Source organism: Pinus tabuliformis, chromosome 6 (assembly GCF_031772625.1).
Source record: "Pinus tabuliformis cultivar Carrire ecotype Pingquan chromosome 6, CPIR1, whole genome shotgun sequence".
Classification (NCBI taxonomy): Eukaryota; Viridiplantae; Streptophyta; class Pinopsida; order Pinales; family Pinaceae; genus Pinus; species Pinus tabuliformis.
Genome location: NC_142292.1, coordinates 716238356 through 716255497, shown reverse-complemented (window position 1 = coordinate 716255497; position 17142 = coordinate 716238356). Strand labels below are relative to the sequence as shown.

Below are 17142 nucleotides of genomic sequence, written 5' to 3'. Positions count from 1 at the left end.
TTGCACCATACACTTTTCAGATGGTCCAAGACTTGCACAATGATGTGGCAACACCTACGCCATCATCCTAGCCTTACAGGTGATCTACAAATGAGAACACTTGTGTGCCCCAACATGTCATTTAGAGCACCACAGGTTATTACAAGGGGCCAACCCCTTGTCCACTCCTTTTGGGAGTTCAACTACACATTCTGGCTCATCATATGGAATCCATCAAGTCTTCTCCAAGGCCCAATGACATGCAATATTCATTATTTGACATTTTGAGAGGCTTATTCTTTTGTTTATGAGCTAATTTGGTGGGCTTGTCACCAAAAGATAGTTATTTTGCACATTATTTTATTATAGGGGCTAATGTAGGCCTAATTATCAAAATCAAACTCATTAGAAGTGTATAAATACAAGTGACGTGAATCGATTTTAGCATCATCACTTGGTTGGACTTGTATCTCTTTAAAGAACTTCACTATCCTTCTTGGTGGACGAAATTTTGGAGCATGGAATGAATTTTGATGTTTGGATCATTTTCTCTTGTCTTGGAGCTTCTTGTTTTGCAAATTTTTTATGGTTCGGTATACTCTAATACATGTAAGTGCAATTTTAATGTTATTCTTTGCTCTATTTTTGTCACATACATTGTTGCTGGGATTTTGCTATTCTAGGGCTAATTTGTTGCATCTATTCTTGTGAAGTTGTGGAGATTTTGTTCCTAGATAATGATGCTTCACGTATGGGTCATGTATGATGAGTGAATGTTCCTAGAGATATTTCATGGTTGCAATTTATCTTGATAAGCCATCTATTTTGAAAAATGAAGTACAAATGCTTTGAAGCTTCTCTCCTTGGCCCTAGTGCTAAGCGAAGTTGCTCTCATTTTCCCTAGTGTTAAGTGAAGTTGCCTTTAAGGCCTCCTTGACCAAGAAAATCAAATATGAATTCATAACCATTCTTGACTCCAATCTTTCCAAAGGATTAGGCACTGGTCTGCCATAAGCGATCACCTTGAAACTTATTTTTCTTCACCTTCTCGTCTTCTTTCTAGGTCTAGACCCATAGGTCACCCAGTGCATCAAATATATCACAATCTAGCCATCCAAATACTTCGATTTTCGTTCCACAACTGTGTTGGTGTGTCCTCAAGAAGCCCTCCAAATTTCATGAGATTCCGACGATGGGATCTTGAGATATCACAAGCCCTAGCTCAAAGACCAATTCTTGCTCTTGGTTTTCCTTAAGCTAGTTACCTTATAGGGATTATTGTGCCACCTGTCATTGAATTTTTTTCTTTGATCCCCTTCTCTTCCCTGATTAGGTCAAGATTATCATTGGTTGCTAAACCCTCCGCCCCTGACCTAACCTGGTGTCCATTTGGTCCCGTGTGGTCTCGTTTCCTATCAAAGCTAACTTTTCAAGGATCACCTAGGAATCCAAGTTCCATAAGGATTTTGAGGAATAGGAAGTTCCATTGCATGACATACTCCCTAAACCTAACCCTCAAATCCTCATCAACCTTTCCTAGAAAAACCCTACACCTTGCTTACAAATCAAGCAAGCCCTAATTTTGAGTTTCCCTAAACCTAACCCTCAAATCCTCATCAACCTTTCCTAAAAAAACCCTACACCTTGCTTACAAAGCAAGCAAGCCCTAATTTTGAGTTTCTCCTTGGAAATGGTGATTGGTGATGCAGGAGCATCCAGCTCCGAGGAGACAGAAGTTGGTTGACGGTCTCATGGAGAGACAAGAACACATGATCGTACACACATAGCTGGACAGGTGTTAGACTTGTCAGTTATTTTGCCTTATTTTATTTGTTTTATTTTCAAATAGAAATTATTAACAGCAAAATAGGTTGTCATTTAATTAGTTCCTTTTATTAGTTAACTAGTCTCTTTACAAATTGTGTTAGTTAGGAACAGTTAGGAATTGATGGACAGTTACCTAATTCTGTTGGGCAGTTCTACCTGAACAGAACTGTGGTGTTTCAGGGGTTTAAAAGAGAAAAGATAAACATTGTAGGGGATTCCTCAGGCGAAGAAACAAGAGACACAGTCATTTCAAAATAGATATTTTATCTTTAATTTCGCTATTCAATCATCACTGTACGAATTGATTTCATGCATCATATTATTGTTTCTGTGTAACAAAAATTACGTTTGAAATACAAGACTGACAGAATTTACAAAAGGAGCAGACGCGTAGTCATACTATTTCCTGACAAAGAATACAGAAGATTGTACAGGCAGACAAAAACCCACAGGTAATTCGTAAAAACCCTCCAACCATTTATGAGCAGAGTAAGTGCCAGAAAGTAATATATATATTCTTGTATCATTTCATTAAACTGTCGTGAATAAGCATATACAGTCCAGTACATTCCACAATAAGAACACTATTAAAAAAAACCAGAACTTAAATACCAGAACCTCGAAGTCGAACTTGCACAGGTAAATGATACACCTAGACAGAGCGTAAAGAAATGTTCACAGCAACAAAGCGCCGAGTAGAGACAGTGTGAACAGGTGTTCCAATCCATTACACAGCAAGGCACAGGACGAGGGTTTCAAAACAGCGAATACCCATTTCGCAAATTAACAGAATAATGCCATACAAGACAAGGGTTTGATGCCAACAGGGACCCAACTCACAAAACGGGAGTTCCCACAACTGAAGAGCAATACTACAGGACGAAGAGTCCAAAAACGGAGAACCAGTGTACAGGACCCAAGAGGGTCATACCATCAGAAGAAAACCCAACTAATTCACTGCTCAGACGATAGACCTGAAGGAAAACGACTTTACGGAACCTCTAAAGACACAGAAAACAAATGTGGAAGGACCCTACCCGTAGGGAAGAACCGGAGAATGCAACTGACTGCCGAGACAGTTGAAAGGCATTGAGCCACATATACCGACTGTATCGAACCACCTGCAGACAAAGGGGAACGGATTAGTACGAGTTACAGGCATACACAACCATTAAAAACAAACAACAGATGAGGGTTAAGGTGTAGAGTTTCACCTGGAGCCGAGAAGGCAGAGTTGAGAAGACGAACAACCACTAAACCCTGAAGACCAGTGACAAAGTGCGTTAGGGTCGGAGAGATAAGAGACCAAACAGTTTAGCAGAGAACCTGTAGTTACCTTGACGGCGAGTCGGAGCACGCTGGCCTGGAGGAGAACCTGTCATGAGCAAGTTAAATAGTTAAATGAACAGGGAAAACACGGAGGAACGAAACCCCCACAGAGCAGAGCGCAGCTCGAAATGATGAAAAGGGTAAAATTGAAAAATGAACAGAATCAAGGTTGACAAAAGGCCAGGGGTCGTATAGGAGGAAACCGGTGGGTGGAGGTTGGTGACCGAAGGAACCAGTCGGAACCCTAAAACAAAGATCGATGAACGCACCAGCATAATTAAGTCAACCATAAAGTTATCCAGGCTGCAGGTCTTGTCAACAGGTGATATTTTATAACCGGCGGGAGGCCATCATAAGTGGTATCAGAGCTAGTTTCTTGAATTAGAATAAATGGAACAGGTGGAAGCTGAAGGAAGAGTAAGAGGAAGAGGAAGAGGAAGAGGAAGAGGACGAGTAGTCCGTAGAGTAGTGGATGAGGGGCTTCGAGAGGAGATTCGAGTTTTGCGTGAAAGATTGGCAGTGGTGGAGGCTGGGGGAAGGAGAGACCCAACAGATGACAGTGATGAAGAAGTAGTTGAACCAGAGGACGAGTTTGAAGGAGTGACACCAGAACTTAGATTGTTGAAGTCAGTTTTGCTGTCCAGTCATAAGCCAAGGCATGAGTTGCCTACTTATGACGGAAGTTTGTCTACAGATGTGTTATTAGATTGGCTGAGTGAAGTAAATAAATTTTTTGAGTTTGAGGAAACCAGTGAGGATAAACAGGTGAAGTTCGCCGCCACCAAACTAAAGGGACATGCGTCCTTGTGGTGGGACAGCGTTCAGGCGGAAAGGAAAAGGCTACACAAACAGCCTATAAAGAAGTGGGCCAGAATGGAAGCAAAACTGAAGGAGAAGTTCCTGCCAAAAGATTACCAGATCATGTTGTATAGACAGGTGCAAAACTTGAAGCAAAGGGGAATGACTGTTAAAGAATTTACAGAGGAATTTTATAAGTTGAATTTACGAGCAGGATATGTGGAAGACACCCCGGAGAAAACAGCCAGATTTGTGAATGGCTTAAGGGGGGAAATATTGGATGAAATTGGTATCCTTTCACCCCGGACATTGGATGAAGCCTATCAGTTTGCGCTGAAGGCAGAAGAAAAAATTAACCGGAAGCAAAATGCCAGAAGAGGAGGTGGAACTGGCAGGGGAAAGGTAAGATGTTTGGAAGAGGCCGAGGTGCAGGTTCAGGTGAAGAAAGCAGCAGCTCTAAATCTGTTGGAGCAGCAGAAAAAGACAATAGCACTAGAGGAGGATGACCACCTCAGCGGGAGCGAGGATATGGTCGGGGCAGGGGAGCTGTCCAGTGCTATCGCTGTCACAAATGGGGACACAAGTCGTATGAATGTCCTGAAGGTGAACCAGCAGGTGGGAGAGGAGCTTATGTTGCTCAGCCAGAGGATGCTGAAGCAACACCTCAGGAAGCAGAAAATGCACTAGAGACAGGCGAAGCTTTGGTGTTAAATAAAGTGTTGTTAAAACCAGCAAAAGAAGTTGCAGAACCGGATCAGCGAAAGGCTTTGTTTCGCACTGTTTGCAAGTCACGAGGTAAGTGCTGTAAACTGATCATTGACAGTGGGAGTACTGACAATTTGGTAGCTGTGGAGATGGTAGAAAAGCTGGGATTAAAGAAGTTAAAACATCCTACTCCCTACAAAGTGTCGTGGCTGCAGAAAGGGCATCAACTGTTAGTTGACGAAGAGTGTGAGGTGGAGTTTCAGATTGGTAAGTACAAGGATAAGATCCTTTGTGATGTCATGCCAATGGATGTCTGTCACCTACTGTTGGGACGACCTTGGCAGTTTGATAGAAGTGCAGTTCATGACGGGAAAACGAATTGCTATAAGTTTGTTAAAGATGGGATCAAGCACACGCTTGTACCCATCAAGGAGGAAAATACAGCAGAAGCCAGTGGAGTGAAGGCGCTGCTGTTGGGCGGAAAGGAGTTTGTGAAACAGATTGAGGACAGCGAAATCAATTTTGCTGTCATAAGGAGACCAAAGACAATGGTATTACATACGCAGATATCAGAATTGCCTGAAGAAGTTCAGAAGTTGTTGCAAGAATTTGGGGACATTGTGGTAGATGATCTTACAGATGAATTGCCACCAAGGAGAGGTATTAGTCACTGTATTGACTTTATACCAGGAGCAAGCCTGCCAAATAAAGCAGCTTACCGCATGAGTCCCAAGGACCATGAAGAAATCAGGAAACAGGTCCAGGAGTTGTTGGACAAAGGTTTGATTCGAGAGAGCATGAGCCCATGCGCAGTACCAACTGTTTTGGCTCCAAAGAAAGGAGGAGAGTGGAGAATGTGTACAGATTCCAGGGCTATTAACAAAATTACTGTGAGGTACAGGTTTCCCTTACCTAGGATGGACGATATGATGGATTGTTTGAGTGGGGCAGCTTATTTTTCGAAGATTGACTTGAAAAGTGGATATCACCAGATCCAGATTCGGGAGGGAGATGAATGGAAGACCGCTTTCAAGACAAACGAAGGCTTATATGAGTGGCTGGTGATGCCATTTGGTTTGAGCAACGCTCCCAGCACATTCATGCGCCTGATGAATGAAGTGCTGAAGGAATTTAATGGTAAGTTTGTAATAGTTTACTTGGATGATATTCTGATTTTTAGTAAGACTAAGGAGGAACATTTCAGACATTTGCAGAGCGTGTTGAGGAAGTTACAGTAGAACAAGCTGTTAATCAATCTGAAGAAGTGTACTTTTTTTCAGCGAGAATTAGTGTATCTGGGCTTTGTCATCGCAGAAAATGAATTAAAAATGGACCCAGAAAAGGTGGCAGCTATAGTTAGCTTGCCTTCTCCGAAAAGTTTATTTGAAGTTCGAAGTTTCCATGGACTAGCCAGTTTTTACAGGAAGTTTATCAGAAATTTCAGCGAGATTTGCGCACCAATGTTGGATACGATCAAGAAAATAAATCAGCCATTTCACTGGACTGAAGCAGCAGAACATAGTTTTCAGATCTTGAAAAAGAAGATTACTGAAAGACCAGTGTTAAGACTGCCGGATTTCAACAAACTTTTTCAGGTTCGTTGCGATGCTAGTGGTACGGCCATTGGGGCAGTCCTTAGCCAGGAGGACAGACCGGTTGCTTATTTCAGTGAAAAGCTAAATGAGAGCAGACAGAAATACTCAACCTACGACAAGGAGTTTTACGCCATTGTGCAAGCTTTGAAACATTGGCGACATTACCTGTTAGGTAACGAGTTTGTCTTATTCTCTGACAATTCTGCGTTACAGTACATTATGCAGCAGCATAAATTGAACCATAAACATGCAGCTTGGGTTGAGTACTTGCAAAGTTTCACATTTGTACTAAAACACATTAGTGGACAATCAAATAAGGTAGCAGATGCACTTAGTAGGAGAACGTTGCTTCTACTAAAAAGCACGATGCAGATTTTGGGATTTGAACACCTAAAAGAGCTGTATCCGACCGACACTGAGTTTATGGAGGCCTATGAGGCTTGCCAAAACCCGTTGTTACGAAATGACAGCAAGTGGCTAGACTATAATCTACAGGAAGGATTGCTGTTTAAAGGAGGGCAGTTGTGTATCCCCAACTGTTCTATGCGGGAGAACATTATACAGGAAAAACACAGTGGAGGCCTGGCGGGACATTTTGGAATTGACAAAACGATTGCTCAGGTACAACATTTTTATTTTTGGCCAAAGTTGCGGCGGGATGTTCAGAGGTATGTGACTAAGTGTAAAATTTGTCAATTGGCAAAAGTTCACAGTCAGAACACTGGACTTTATATGCCATTACCCATTCCTAGTCGACCTTGGGATTCAGTTAGTATGGATTTTGTACTGGGTTTGCCGAAGACACAACGAGGCTTTGATTCAGTAATGGTTGTGGTAGACCGATTTTTGAAGATGGCACACTTTGTACCATGCAGGAAAACCAACGATGCTACGTACATAGCGCATCTTTTTTTCACTGAGATTGTGCGGTTGCATGGACTCCCGAAATCCATTATCTCTGATCGGGATGTAAAGTTTACTGGTCACTTTTGGAGAACTCTATGGAAAAAGTTGAATACTCAATTGCAGTTCAGCTCCGCTTATCATCCGCAGACTGATGGTCAAACAGAAGTAGTAAACAGAAGCCTAGGGAACTTACTTCGAAGTTTGACAGGAGAAAATTCCCGGACATGGGACCGTGTACTTGCGCAGGCGGAATTCGCATACAACGATTCCCCTAACCGCAGCACAGGATACAGTTCGTTCCAGATTCTGTACGGCATGCATCCGAGAGGAGTGCATGAGTTACGAGATTTGGGGAAGCTTGAGAAACGGAGCGTTGATGGGGAAGATTTCGCCCAAGCTATGAGCAATTTGCATGAACAGGTTAAACTGAAATTACAGGACAGCAGTCAGAGGTATAAGCAGCGAGCTGATACAAAGCGTCGGGAAGTTCAGTTCAATGTAGGGGACGAAGTCCTTGCGTACTTACGTAAGGAACGATTTCCAAAGCGAGAGTACAGCAAGCTAAAATTCAAGAAAATCGGGCCCTGCAAGATCATTCACAAATTTTCTGCGAACGCCTATGAATTACAGTTGCCACCAGGGATTGGTATTTCCCCTATTTTTAACGTGGCAGATCTGTTTCCTTATGTCACAGGTTCAGCAGATAATGCAGCAGCAGAGCCACCGCGGGACACCAATTGTGAAGGAGATTTGTGGACGAGACAGATGCCGATGGCACCACCCGTTGAGATCGAAGGGATTCTAGACACACAGGTAGCTAAGCGCACACGCAGGAAAGAATATTTGCGGTACTTGGTAAAATGGAAGAACCGTCCAATAGAGGACAGTTCGTGGCTTAACGCGACACAGATACAGAAAGCAGGCTATTCTGTCGACGACCTCATGGAACGGAGCCATGACTTTTTGCCACCCCGGGAGCCTGATGCAGGAGCATCCAGCTCCGAGGAGACAGAAGTTGGTTGACGGTCTCATGGAGAGACAAGAACACATGATCGTACACACATAGCTGGACAGGTGTTAGACTTGTCAGTTATTTTGCCTTATTTTATTTGTTTTATTTTCAAATAGAAATTATTAACAGCAAAATAGGTTGTCAGTTAATTAGTTCCTTTTATTAGTTAACTAGTCTCTTTACAAATTGTGTTAGTTAGGAACAGTTAGGAATTGGTGGACATTTACCCAATTCTGTTGGGAAGTTCTACCTGAACAGAACTGTGGTGTTTCAGGGGTTTAAAAGAGAAAAGATAAACATTGTAGGGGATTCCTCAGGCGAAGAAACAAGAGACACAGTCATTTCAAAATAGATATTTTATCTTTAATTTCGCTATTCAATCATCACTGTACGAATTGATTTCATGCATCATATTATTGTTTCTGTGTAACAAAAATTACGTTTGAAATACAAGACTGACAGAATTTACAAAAGGAGCAGACGCGTAGTCATACTATTTCCTGACAAAGAATACAGAAGATTGTACAGGCAGACAAAAACCCACAGGTAATTCGTAAAAACCCTCCAACCATTTATGAGCAGAGTAAGTGCCAGAAAGTAATATATATATTCTTGTATCATTTCATTAAACTGTCGTGAATAAGCATATACAGTCCAGTACATTCCACAATAAGAACACTATTAAAAAAAAACCAGAACTTAAATACCAGAACCTCGAAGTCGAACTTGCACAGGTAAATGATACACCTAGACAGAGCGTAAAGAAATGGTCACAGCAACGAAGCGCCGAGTAGAGACAGTGTGAACAGGCGTTCCAATCCATTACACAGCAAGGCACAGGACGAGGGTTTCAAAACAGCGAATACCCATTTCGCAAATTAACAGAATAATGCCATACAAGACAAGGGTTTGATGCCAACAGGGACCCAACTCACAAAACGAGAGTTCCCACAACTGAAGAGCAATACTACAGGACGAAGAGTCCAAAAACGGAGAACCAGTGTACAGGACCCAAGAGGGTCATACCATCAGAAGAAAACCCAACTAATTCACTGCTCAGACGATAGACCTGAAGGAAAACAACTTTACGGAACCTCTAAAGACACAGCAAACAAATGTGGAAGGACCCTACCCGTAGGGAAGAACCGGAGAATGCAACTGACTGCCGAGACAGTTGAAAGGCATTGAGCCACATATACCGACTGTATCGAACCACCTGCAGACAAAGGGGAACGGATTAGTACGAGTTACAGGCATACACAACCATTAAAAACAAACAACAGATGAGGGTTAAGGTGTAGAGTTTCACCTGGAGCCGAGAAGGCAGAGTTGAGAAGACGAACAACCACTAAACCCTGAAGACCAGTGACAAAGTGCGTTAGGGTCGGAGAGATAAGAGACCAAACAGTTTAGCAGAGAACCTGTAGTTACCTTGACGGCGAGTCGGAGCACGCTGGCCTGGAGGAGAACCTGTCATGAGCAAGTTAAATAGTTAAATGAACAGGGAAAACACGGAGGAACGAAACCCCCACAGAGAAGAGCGCAGCTCGAAATGATGAAAAGGGTAAAATTGAAAAATGAACAGAATCAAGGTTGACAAAAGGCCAGGGGTCGTATAGGAGGAAACCGGCGGGTGGAGGTTGGTGACCGAAGGAACCAGTCGGAACCCTAAAACAAAGATCGATGAACGCACCAGCATAATTAAGTCAACCATAAAGTTATCCAGGCCGCAGGTCTTGTCAACAGGGGATATTTTATAACCGGCGGGAGGCCATCAATTGGAATAACTACTTATCCATTGCATTGCTATATTATTTGTGCGCGAGTTCTCATACCAGGTCTCCTCCCATCGGTGAAAGTCCATAAAGAGTAGGGAGCCTTAGCTGAGGTGACAGTGGACTAAGTCTCCATTGTTGCCCTTGTCCTAGCAGTTGCCCCTTTAGGATTCCCTTTAGGACCCCTGCTAGTTTGAGCAGTAACATTTTGGTGTTGTTGCCAAGGACACGAAACGTGTGTTTTGTTCCCCATACAACACATTGAAATATCATTATTGGTGACTCCATTGGAAGAATGAAGCCCTAGTTCTTCATTGAACTTTAAGGTCGATGCTTGTAGGTTGAAGCAAGCATTTTTCTAAGCATCTTTAAAATCACCTTGGCGAATCCTACAAATTTACATGTATACCCGAAGTAGGGTATCTTTTTTTTGATGATTTCCCTGCTTTGAACATCGCTAGCGTCCCTGGGCACCCCAATCATGTCACAGGAAGGATGGTACGTGGGGTACCCGTGTTTGATGGTGACCCAAGCTCCACAATTGACCATGTGGAAAGATTTAATGCACATACTTCAAAGGAGAAAGTGGTCCACCAGGATGTCCTTATGTTGTTATTCTTTAGTTCTCTCTATGGTCATAACTCATGGTTGCAAAATCACGAACCTAGGAGCATCTCATCTATTGAGGAGTTTGTTCGTTGATGGATTTCTTAGGCATTTTCAAGTATGCCCCACATTGAGCATTCAAGAGGAAGGCTTCATCGAGCATCATCAAGACCTTGAGAATCTAAGTTATGAATGGGAAGATGAGTCCTCCTTGAGTCCACATGATGAAAAGAATGATTTTGAGAACATCTATTGGGAAGGATGAGTCCATGGAAAGTGAAGTTGAGACCAACCTTACCTTTCTAAATGATATTACTCTCGATGAATCTCCTTTTGAGAACCTTGAAGAAGGTGACCCCATTAGCATCTCGGAAGATGACATTGAGGATTACTTCCACATTGAAAAGGAGAAATGGGAAATTGTTGGTCCTCAATTTGATTGTGCTCCCATTTATGACACTAACAAGGGAGATGAGGTTGAGACGGGTCTCCCCTTTCTCTTAGGGATTATTTATGATGACATATCCATCGATACCCTTAAGAAGAAGGGTCATTATTTCACCTTACATGAAAAGGATGATTTTGAGGAGGAAAACTCATTGAATATAATACTTCACCCTCCCCTTTTCCTTCTCCTTTTGTTCATCGCTTCAAGTCTTCCACAAGTGATTCCCTCGCCCCTTTTCAAATGATCCGGAGTGACCATGAGCCCTTCCCCCTTCTGAGTATGGTGTCAAGGAAGAACCCCTCATTAACTATACTTTATCTCCTATGACACACCCTCAAGATCATGATCAATTTATAATCCCCCCTTTTCGGTATGATCACCATGGGAAACCTACTTGTGTTTTTCCATCTCAGCAGTCTCCCTTGCCTACTTGTGTTTTTCCATCTCATCAATCTTCCTTGCCTACTAATCATAATCCTATAGAGGCCATAAAATATGACATAAATCATAAGGACCATAATGGAAATAATATGTCTGAGGTTGCCATCTATCAAAAGTTTATGAGCCTAATCATTGACATCTCTATATTTTGGCTAGAAGAGAGGATCTCATGGACTAGATTACATCATTTTCTTTCCTCTTCTCACGTGATCATCCATGTGTGGTCATTCTATTTTTCTACCTCCCATCAACCTTATCATCATGTGACTTTGTTCACATTCGCATTGGCGTTTTCTATATGAGTAATCATATAGGCTGGCATATTTATATTGATTTGATGATATGTTGGTTGCACTGGCTTTATGATTACACTTAGTATTAGTTTTGTACCATATGCATGTTAGGGTAGGATGCATTGCATGCTGATTTTTGCATTAGAACTAATGACATATGATATTTCTCATGGTAGATTAGCTGCATTTAGATTAAAATTTGCATATTTTTATTTTTCTGTTGATTTTACGGCCTAACACTAAGCATGGGTGATCATAAGACACCATAAAAACATGCTGCCCCATGTGTTTAGTCTTTGATATGTGCAGGTAACAGGTCTACGGTAACCAAGATATTGTTGGTGTTCTCATGACCTCCCGTTCGAGTAACTTTGCCCACTTTTCCGAGAGATCATTTCCTAGTTGGAGTCAGATGTTACCCACCATTTTGTGGATGATATCCCTAGGGGAAAAAATTCTCCATGATGATCCTCAACCGACAGCCAATAGCCCATCACAGCCACCAACTAACTCGATGTGCCATTTCTCTGCCACCTGATCCAGCCATGTGGTCCCTCACCCATCTGTCATGATCGTAGGATTGAAGGTGGGCCTCCCAAACATAAAGGTATGCCTTGCTACTTGGTAATTGAGTATTCTAGTTTATTTATCATGGAAACTTTGGGAATGGATTAATGGGGGGATTCAGCGGAAAGAGTGGTCTAGGCTGCGCTCTTGTCCCCTCGATCTCTTTTGGGATGTTAACCTTGCACCCTAGTCCCGTAGGATCTCTTACTGACCTATTGGTTTTAGATATGATACTACATGGGAAACGTTAATTTTGGTTGCGCGGTCCCGCTCCATGATTCACATATATTACTCCCCTTCTGCTCATTACACCCCCGATCATCTCTCCTCCCACTTGGGTCCACATTCCTCACCTAGGTACACATAGGGTCAGCCACCCCTTCCCCTTGCTCCACATCTCGGGTCAGGAGTGGAATGATGCTCGGAGGTTTATGCAACTAAAAGAAAAAGAAAAAACATAATTGACCACATTCAACAGGAAATTGTACCACAAAAGGAAAAAGATGGCTAGGTCAAAAGCATTTAGCACCTGGGCAAAAGCCATGACATGGGATCTACCCCATTCCATGGCCATCACCTTGGTTCCTACATGGCCCTTGATGAGCCTCCTTTATCATTCAGAAACCCATGATTGTCCGGACTCCCAACCCCTGGTGGGTGATGATCTACCCCACCTTATAAGGGGGTATCCACTGCTATGCTTTACACATCATGCTCTCATTACCTAAAGCCACGAGCAGTTAATCAAAGAAAGTCATAAAAAGGCAAAAGGCATATGAAGAAGGGTGGAAAAATCAATGTCGGGGTAACTCATGCACCATGATTGATCCCTCCTACACATTATTTACCCAAGTGTGGGCTTCCCTTTTATTAGCTAACCCTTTTACCTGTTGTGAGAAATCTAGGGCATAGTAATTATGTGATTTCTCTTCTATTAGTAACTGCTTGTGAGTGATTTTTACTTATTTAGATTAGGATCTTCTTTAGGTTATTAGTGTTTTTCTTCATCTAACAGCTACCAATGCATAAACCATTAAGAGACACGAGACACAAAGTATAAGCTCTCAGCCAGGGCCAAAACCTCTCACTCTTTGAGAGGAAAACCCAAGAAAATTCTTCTTCTTATAGAGATTCCAATTGATGAATACCAAGACCAAGACCCTTAACCTATTTGCCTCTCCAAGACCAAAACACAAATCTCCTTTGTGAATGATATTCCACCTTCTTCTCGTCCCTCCTTCTCAACTTCTTCTTCAACCTTGGCTTGCTTTAGACTTTCAGCCTTCTTCCACTTCAACTCCCTAGGAGGACTACACCACTACTGCAACAGACTTCGGCCTTCACTACTATAATAGACTTCTCCTCTTCTTAGCCTATACTGCTTCCATAGACTTTCACCTTTCCTCGACCTTCATTGTTGCAATATATAGGTCTGTAATTTCGTGTGTGGAGGTAAGATGGCCCACAGAATAGTCCCAAATCAACACAAAATACCTCGTTGCACTTTCTTCCTTCTTCGTTGGTAACTCAGCTCCCTTGATGACCCTCGCACTTCAGACTATGATCACCGAAAATTTGCCTCTTAAATGATGTCAAGCACTCCTATTTATAGTTGTTGCCCAAGGTAATTAGCCGGCCTGAGATATAGGTGAGTCGACGTAGCTATTGGAGGAGACAATTAATTCCACTTTAACGCCGATTTGAGGTTTAGCCGACCTAAGATGTAGGTGAGCCGACGTCACTGTTGGAGGAGACAATTAATTCCACTTTAAAGTCGATTTGAGGTTAATTCTTATGCTTGGTCTTGGAGGGCTACTTGACATATTCATTGACTCATATACAAATATAATATGCCCAAGAAGGGTCCTTCATACATAACAATGACTCAATTTGACTTTATGACCAATCCTAAAGACTCATAATGGGAGTCAAACTAAAAATAAAATTCCTTGGTCATGAAACCCATGAGACGAGCATTACAATAATAATTTTATTTTTCTTCTTTCAATCAATACATAAAATCATAATTACACATGTCATTAAGAAGACCGAACCTAGTTACTTTTTTCAAAAGTACCATGGCATATGATCCAAGTTGCCCCCTTCCATTCCCTACTCCATTCCATCATTATTGTGGTTTTATCCTGTACAAAAATTACTTGCAGACGAATTCTAAAAAACAAAAAATAAACAATGACGAGAATATAAAAAAAATATACAAAGATTTTCCCCTGGATCCCAAAATTGGGACTACTAAATTGATTTTTCATTATGTTCCTTTCAATGTTACAATGCATATATATACATGCCAAAACATTCATAAACCCTAATCCATTAACCCTAGATTAAAACATAATCGTAGTTCCCTTGACCGGATCTACAAAATACCATGGCCAGAAAACCATCATGCGTAAAACTATGTGAAAAACCCATGCACAAAACCATAGGTAAGTCCTCCCTCCTAATATGGGGTCCAAAAAAATTTCCCGGGCATTGCACTCCCCCTATGATCCCCCGGCGCAACAAAAGGGGGGGCTTTCACCCCACCCCACACGTGCAACTAGTCGTGGAAAGAATATAACACACACCCAACAATTATGCCACATGCCACCACCATTTGAAGGAAGTACCACGAACATACCACCCTCTTTAGAAGTAGAAGCCACCTAATAAGATGTCTGGTTAAACCTATTTGGAGCTGGGAGACATTAGCACATGCCAACGCCCATTATGGAAAGGTATTCCATTATGAAGTGATGACTTGTTATCCATGGTTTATAAACTCTTTTAGTTGATTTCTTTAATGATTTGGTGTGTTGGAAGGCACGGGGACGCATTGGATCTTATGTAGGATTGCAGGTGGTTTCCATTTGGGCTTGGTCTCTCTATACTAGGCCCTGACCCTAGAGGGCTACATTGGCACATGTAGGGTGTGTGTAAAGATCCATGGGCCTCCACAACAACAGACAACACTCCATGGATCCCCACAGCCATTCAGATATTGCTCGTGGTTCACTTATTGGATGAGGAATATGCACCTGATCCATCATGCCTAGTTGGCTTTAGAGCACCATACACTTGTCAGATGATCCAAGACTTGCATGATGATGTGGAACCATCTACACCATCATCCTAGCCCTTACAAGCGATCTACAGGCATCTTTGATTTATTTGGAGACCTATGAGGACACTTGTGTGCCCCCATATTATTTGGAGCACCACGTGTTATTACAAGGGACCAACTCTTTGTCCACTCCTTTTGGGAGTTCAACTACACATTGAGGCTCATATGGAATCCATCAAACCTCCTCCAAGGTCCAACAACATGCATTATTCATTATTTGACCTTTTGAGAGGCTTATTCTTTTGTTTATGAGCTAGTTTGGTGGGTTTGTCACCAAAAGTTAGTTATTTTGCACATTATTTTATTATAAGAGCTAATGTAGGCCTAATTAGCTAAATCAAAATCATTAGAAGTGTATAAATACAAGTGTTGTGAATTCATTTTACCATCATCACTTGGTTGGACTTGTATCTCTCTAGATCACCAAAAGTTAGTTATTTTGCACATTATTTTATTATAAGAGCTAATGTAGGCCTAATTAGCTAAATCAAAATCATTAGAAGTGTATAAATACAAGTGTTGTGAATTCATTTTACTATCATCACTTGGTTGGACTTGTATCTCTTTAGAGAACTTCATTATCCTTCTTGGTGGACGAAATTTTGGATCATGGAATGAATTTTGATCTTTGGATCATTTTCTCTTATCTTGGAGCTTCTTGTTCGGTAATTTTTTTATGGTTGGATATACTCTAATACATGTAAGTGCAATTTTAATGCTATTCTTTGCTCTATTTTTGTCACATAGATTGTTGTTGGGATTTCACTATTCTAGGGCTAATTTGCTACATTTATTATTCCGAAGTTGTGGAAATTTTGTTTCTAGATAGTGATGCTTCATGTATGGACCATGTATGATGAGTGAATGTTCCTAAGAATATTTCATGGTTGAAATTTATCTTGATAAGCCATCTATTTTGCAAAACGAAGTACAAAGTCTTTGAAGTTGCCTATAAGACCTCCTTGACCAAGAAATTCAAATCTGAATTCATAATCATTCTTGACTCCAATCTCCCCAAAAAATTAGGCATGGGTCTGCCATAGGTGATCACCCTAAAACTTATTTTTCTTCACCTTCTCCTCTTCTTTCTAGGTCTAGCCCCATAGGTCCCCTAGAGCATCGAATATTTCACAATATAGCCATCTAAATACTTTGATTTTCGTTCCACAACTGCGTTGGTGTGTCCACAAGAATCCCTCCAATTTTCATGAGATTCCGACAGTGGGATCTTGAGATGTCGCAAGCCCTAGCTCAAAGATCAATTCTTGCTCTTGGTTTTCCTTAAGCTAATTACCTCGTAGGGATTATTGTGCCACCTTTCATTGAAAAAAAATTCTTTGATCCCATTCTCTTCCCTGATTAGGTCAAGTTCATCATTGGTTGCTAAACCCTCCCCCTTGACTTAACCTGGGGTCCATTTGGTTTCGTGTGGTCCCATTTCCTATCAAAGCTAACTTTTCAATGTTCGCTTATGAATTCAAGTTCCATAAGTATTTTGAGGAATAGGAAGCTCCATTGCATGTCATACTCCGTAAACTTAACCCTCAAATCCTCATCAAGCTTTCCTAGAAAAACTTTACACCTGGCTTACAAAGCAAACAAGACCTAATTTTGAGTTTCTCCTTGGAAATGGTGATTGGAATCACTTCTTATCCATTGCATTGATATATTAGTGGTATGTGAGTCCTCATACCGGGTCTCCTCCCATCGGTGAAAATCCATAAAGAGTAGGGAGCC

General features: G+C 41.6%; 2 long non-coding RNA genes across 2 annotated transcripts; both read right to left on the bottom strand.

Annotated features, from left to right (window-relative positions):
* Nucleotides 1-2767: 2767 nt before the first annotated feature.
* Nucleotides 2768-3112, bottom strand: LOC149260680 (uncharacterized). Its single transcript, XR_016248318.1, has 2 exons — nucleotides 3021-3112; nucleotides 2768-2927 (listed from the first exon to the last, which is right to left on the bottom strand). It is a non-coding gene; the product is annotated as an uncharacterized LOC149260680 (long non-coding RNA).
* Nucleotides 3113-9207: 6095 nt separating this feature from the next.
* On the bottom strand, nucleotides 9208-9608 carry LOC149260679 (uncharacterized). Its single transcript, XR_016248317.1, has 2 exons — nucleotides 9461-9608; nucleotides 9208-9367 (listed from the first exon to the last, which is right to left on the bottom strand). It is a non-coding gene; the product is annotated as an uncharacterized LOC149260679 (long non-coding RNA).
* Between the last annotated feature and the right edge of the window lie 7534 nt (nucleotides 9609-17142).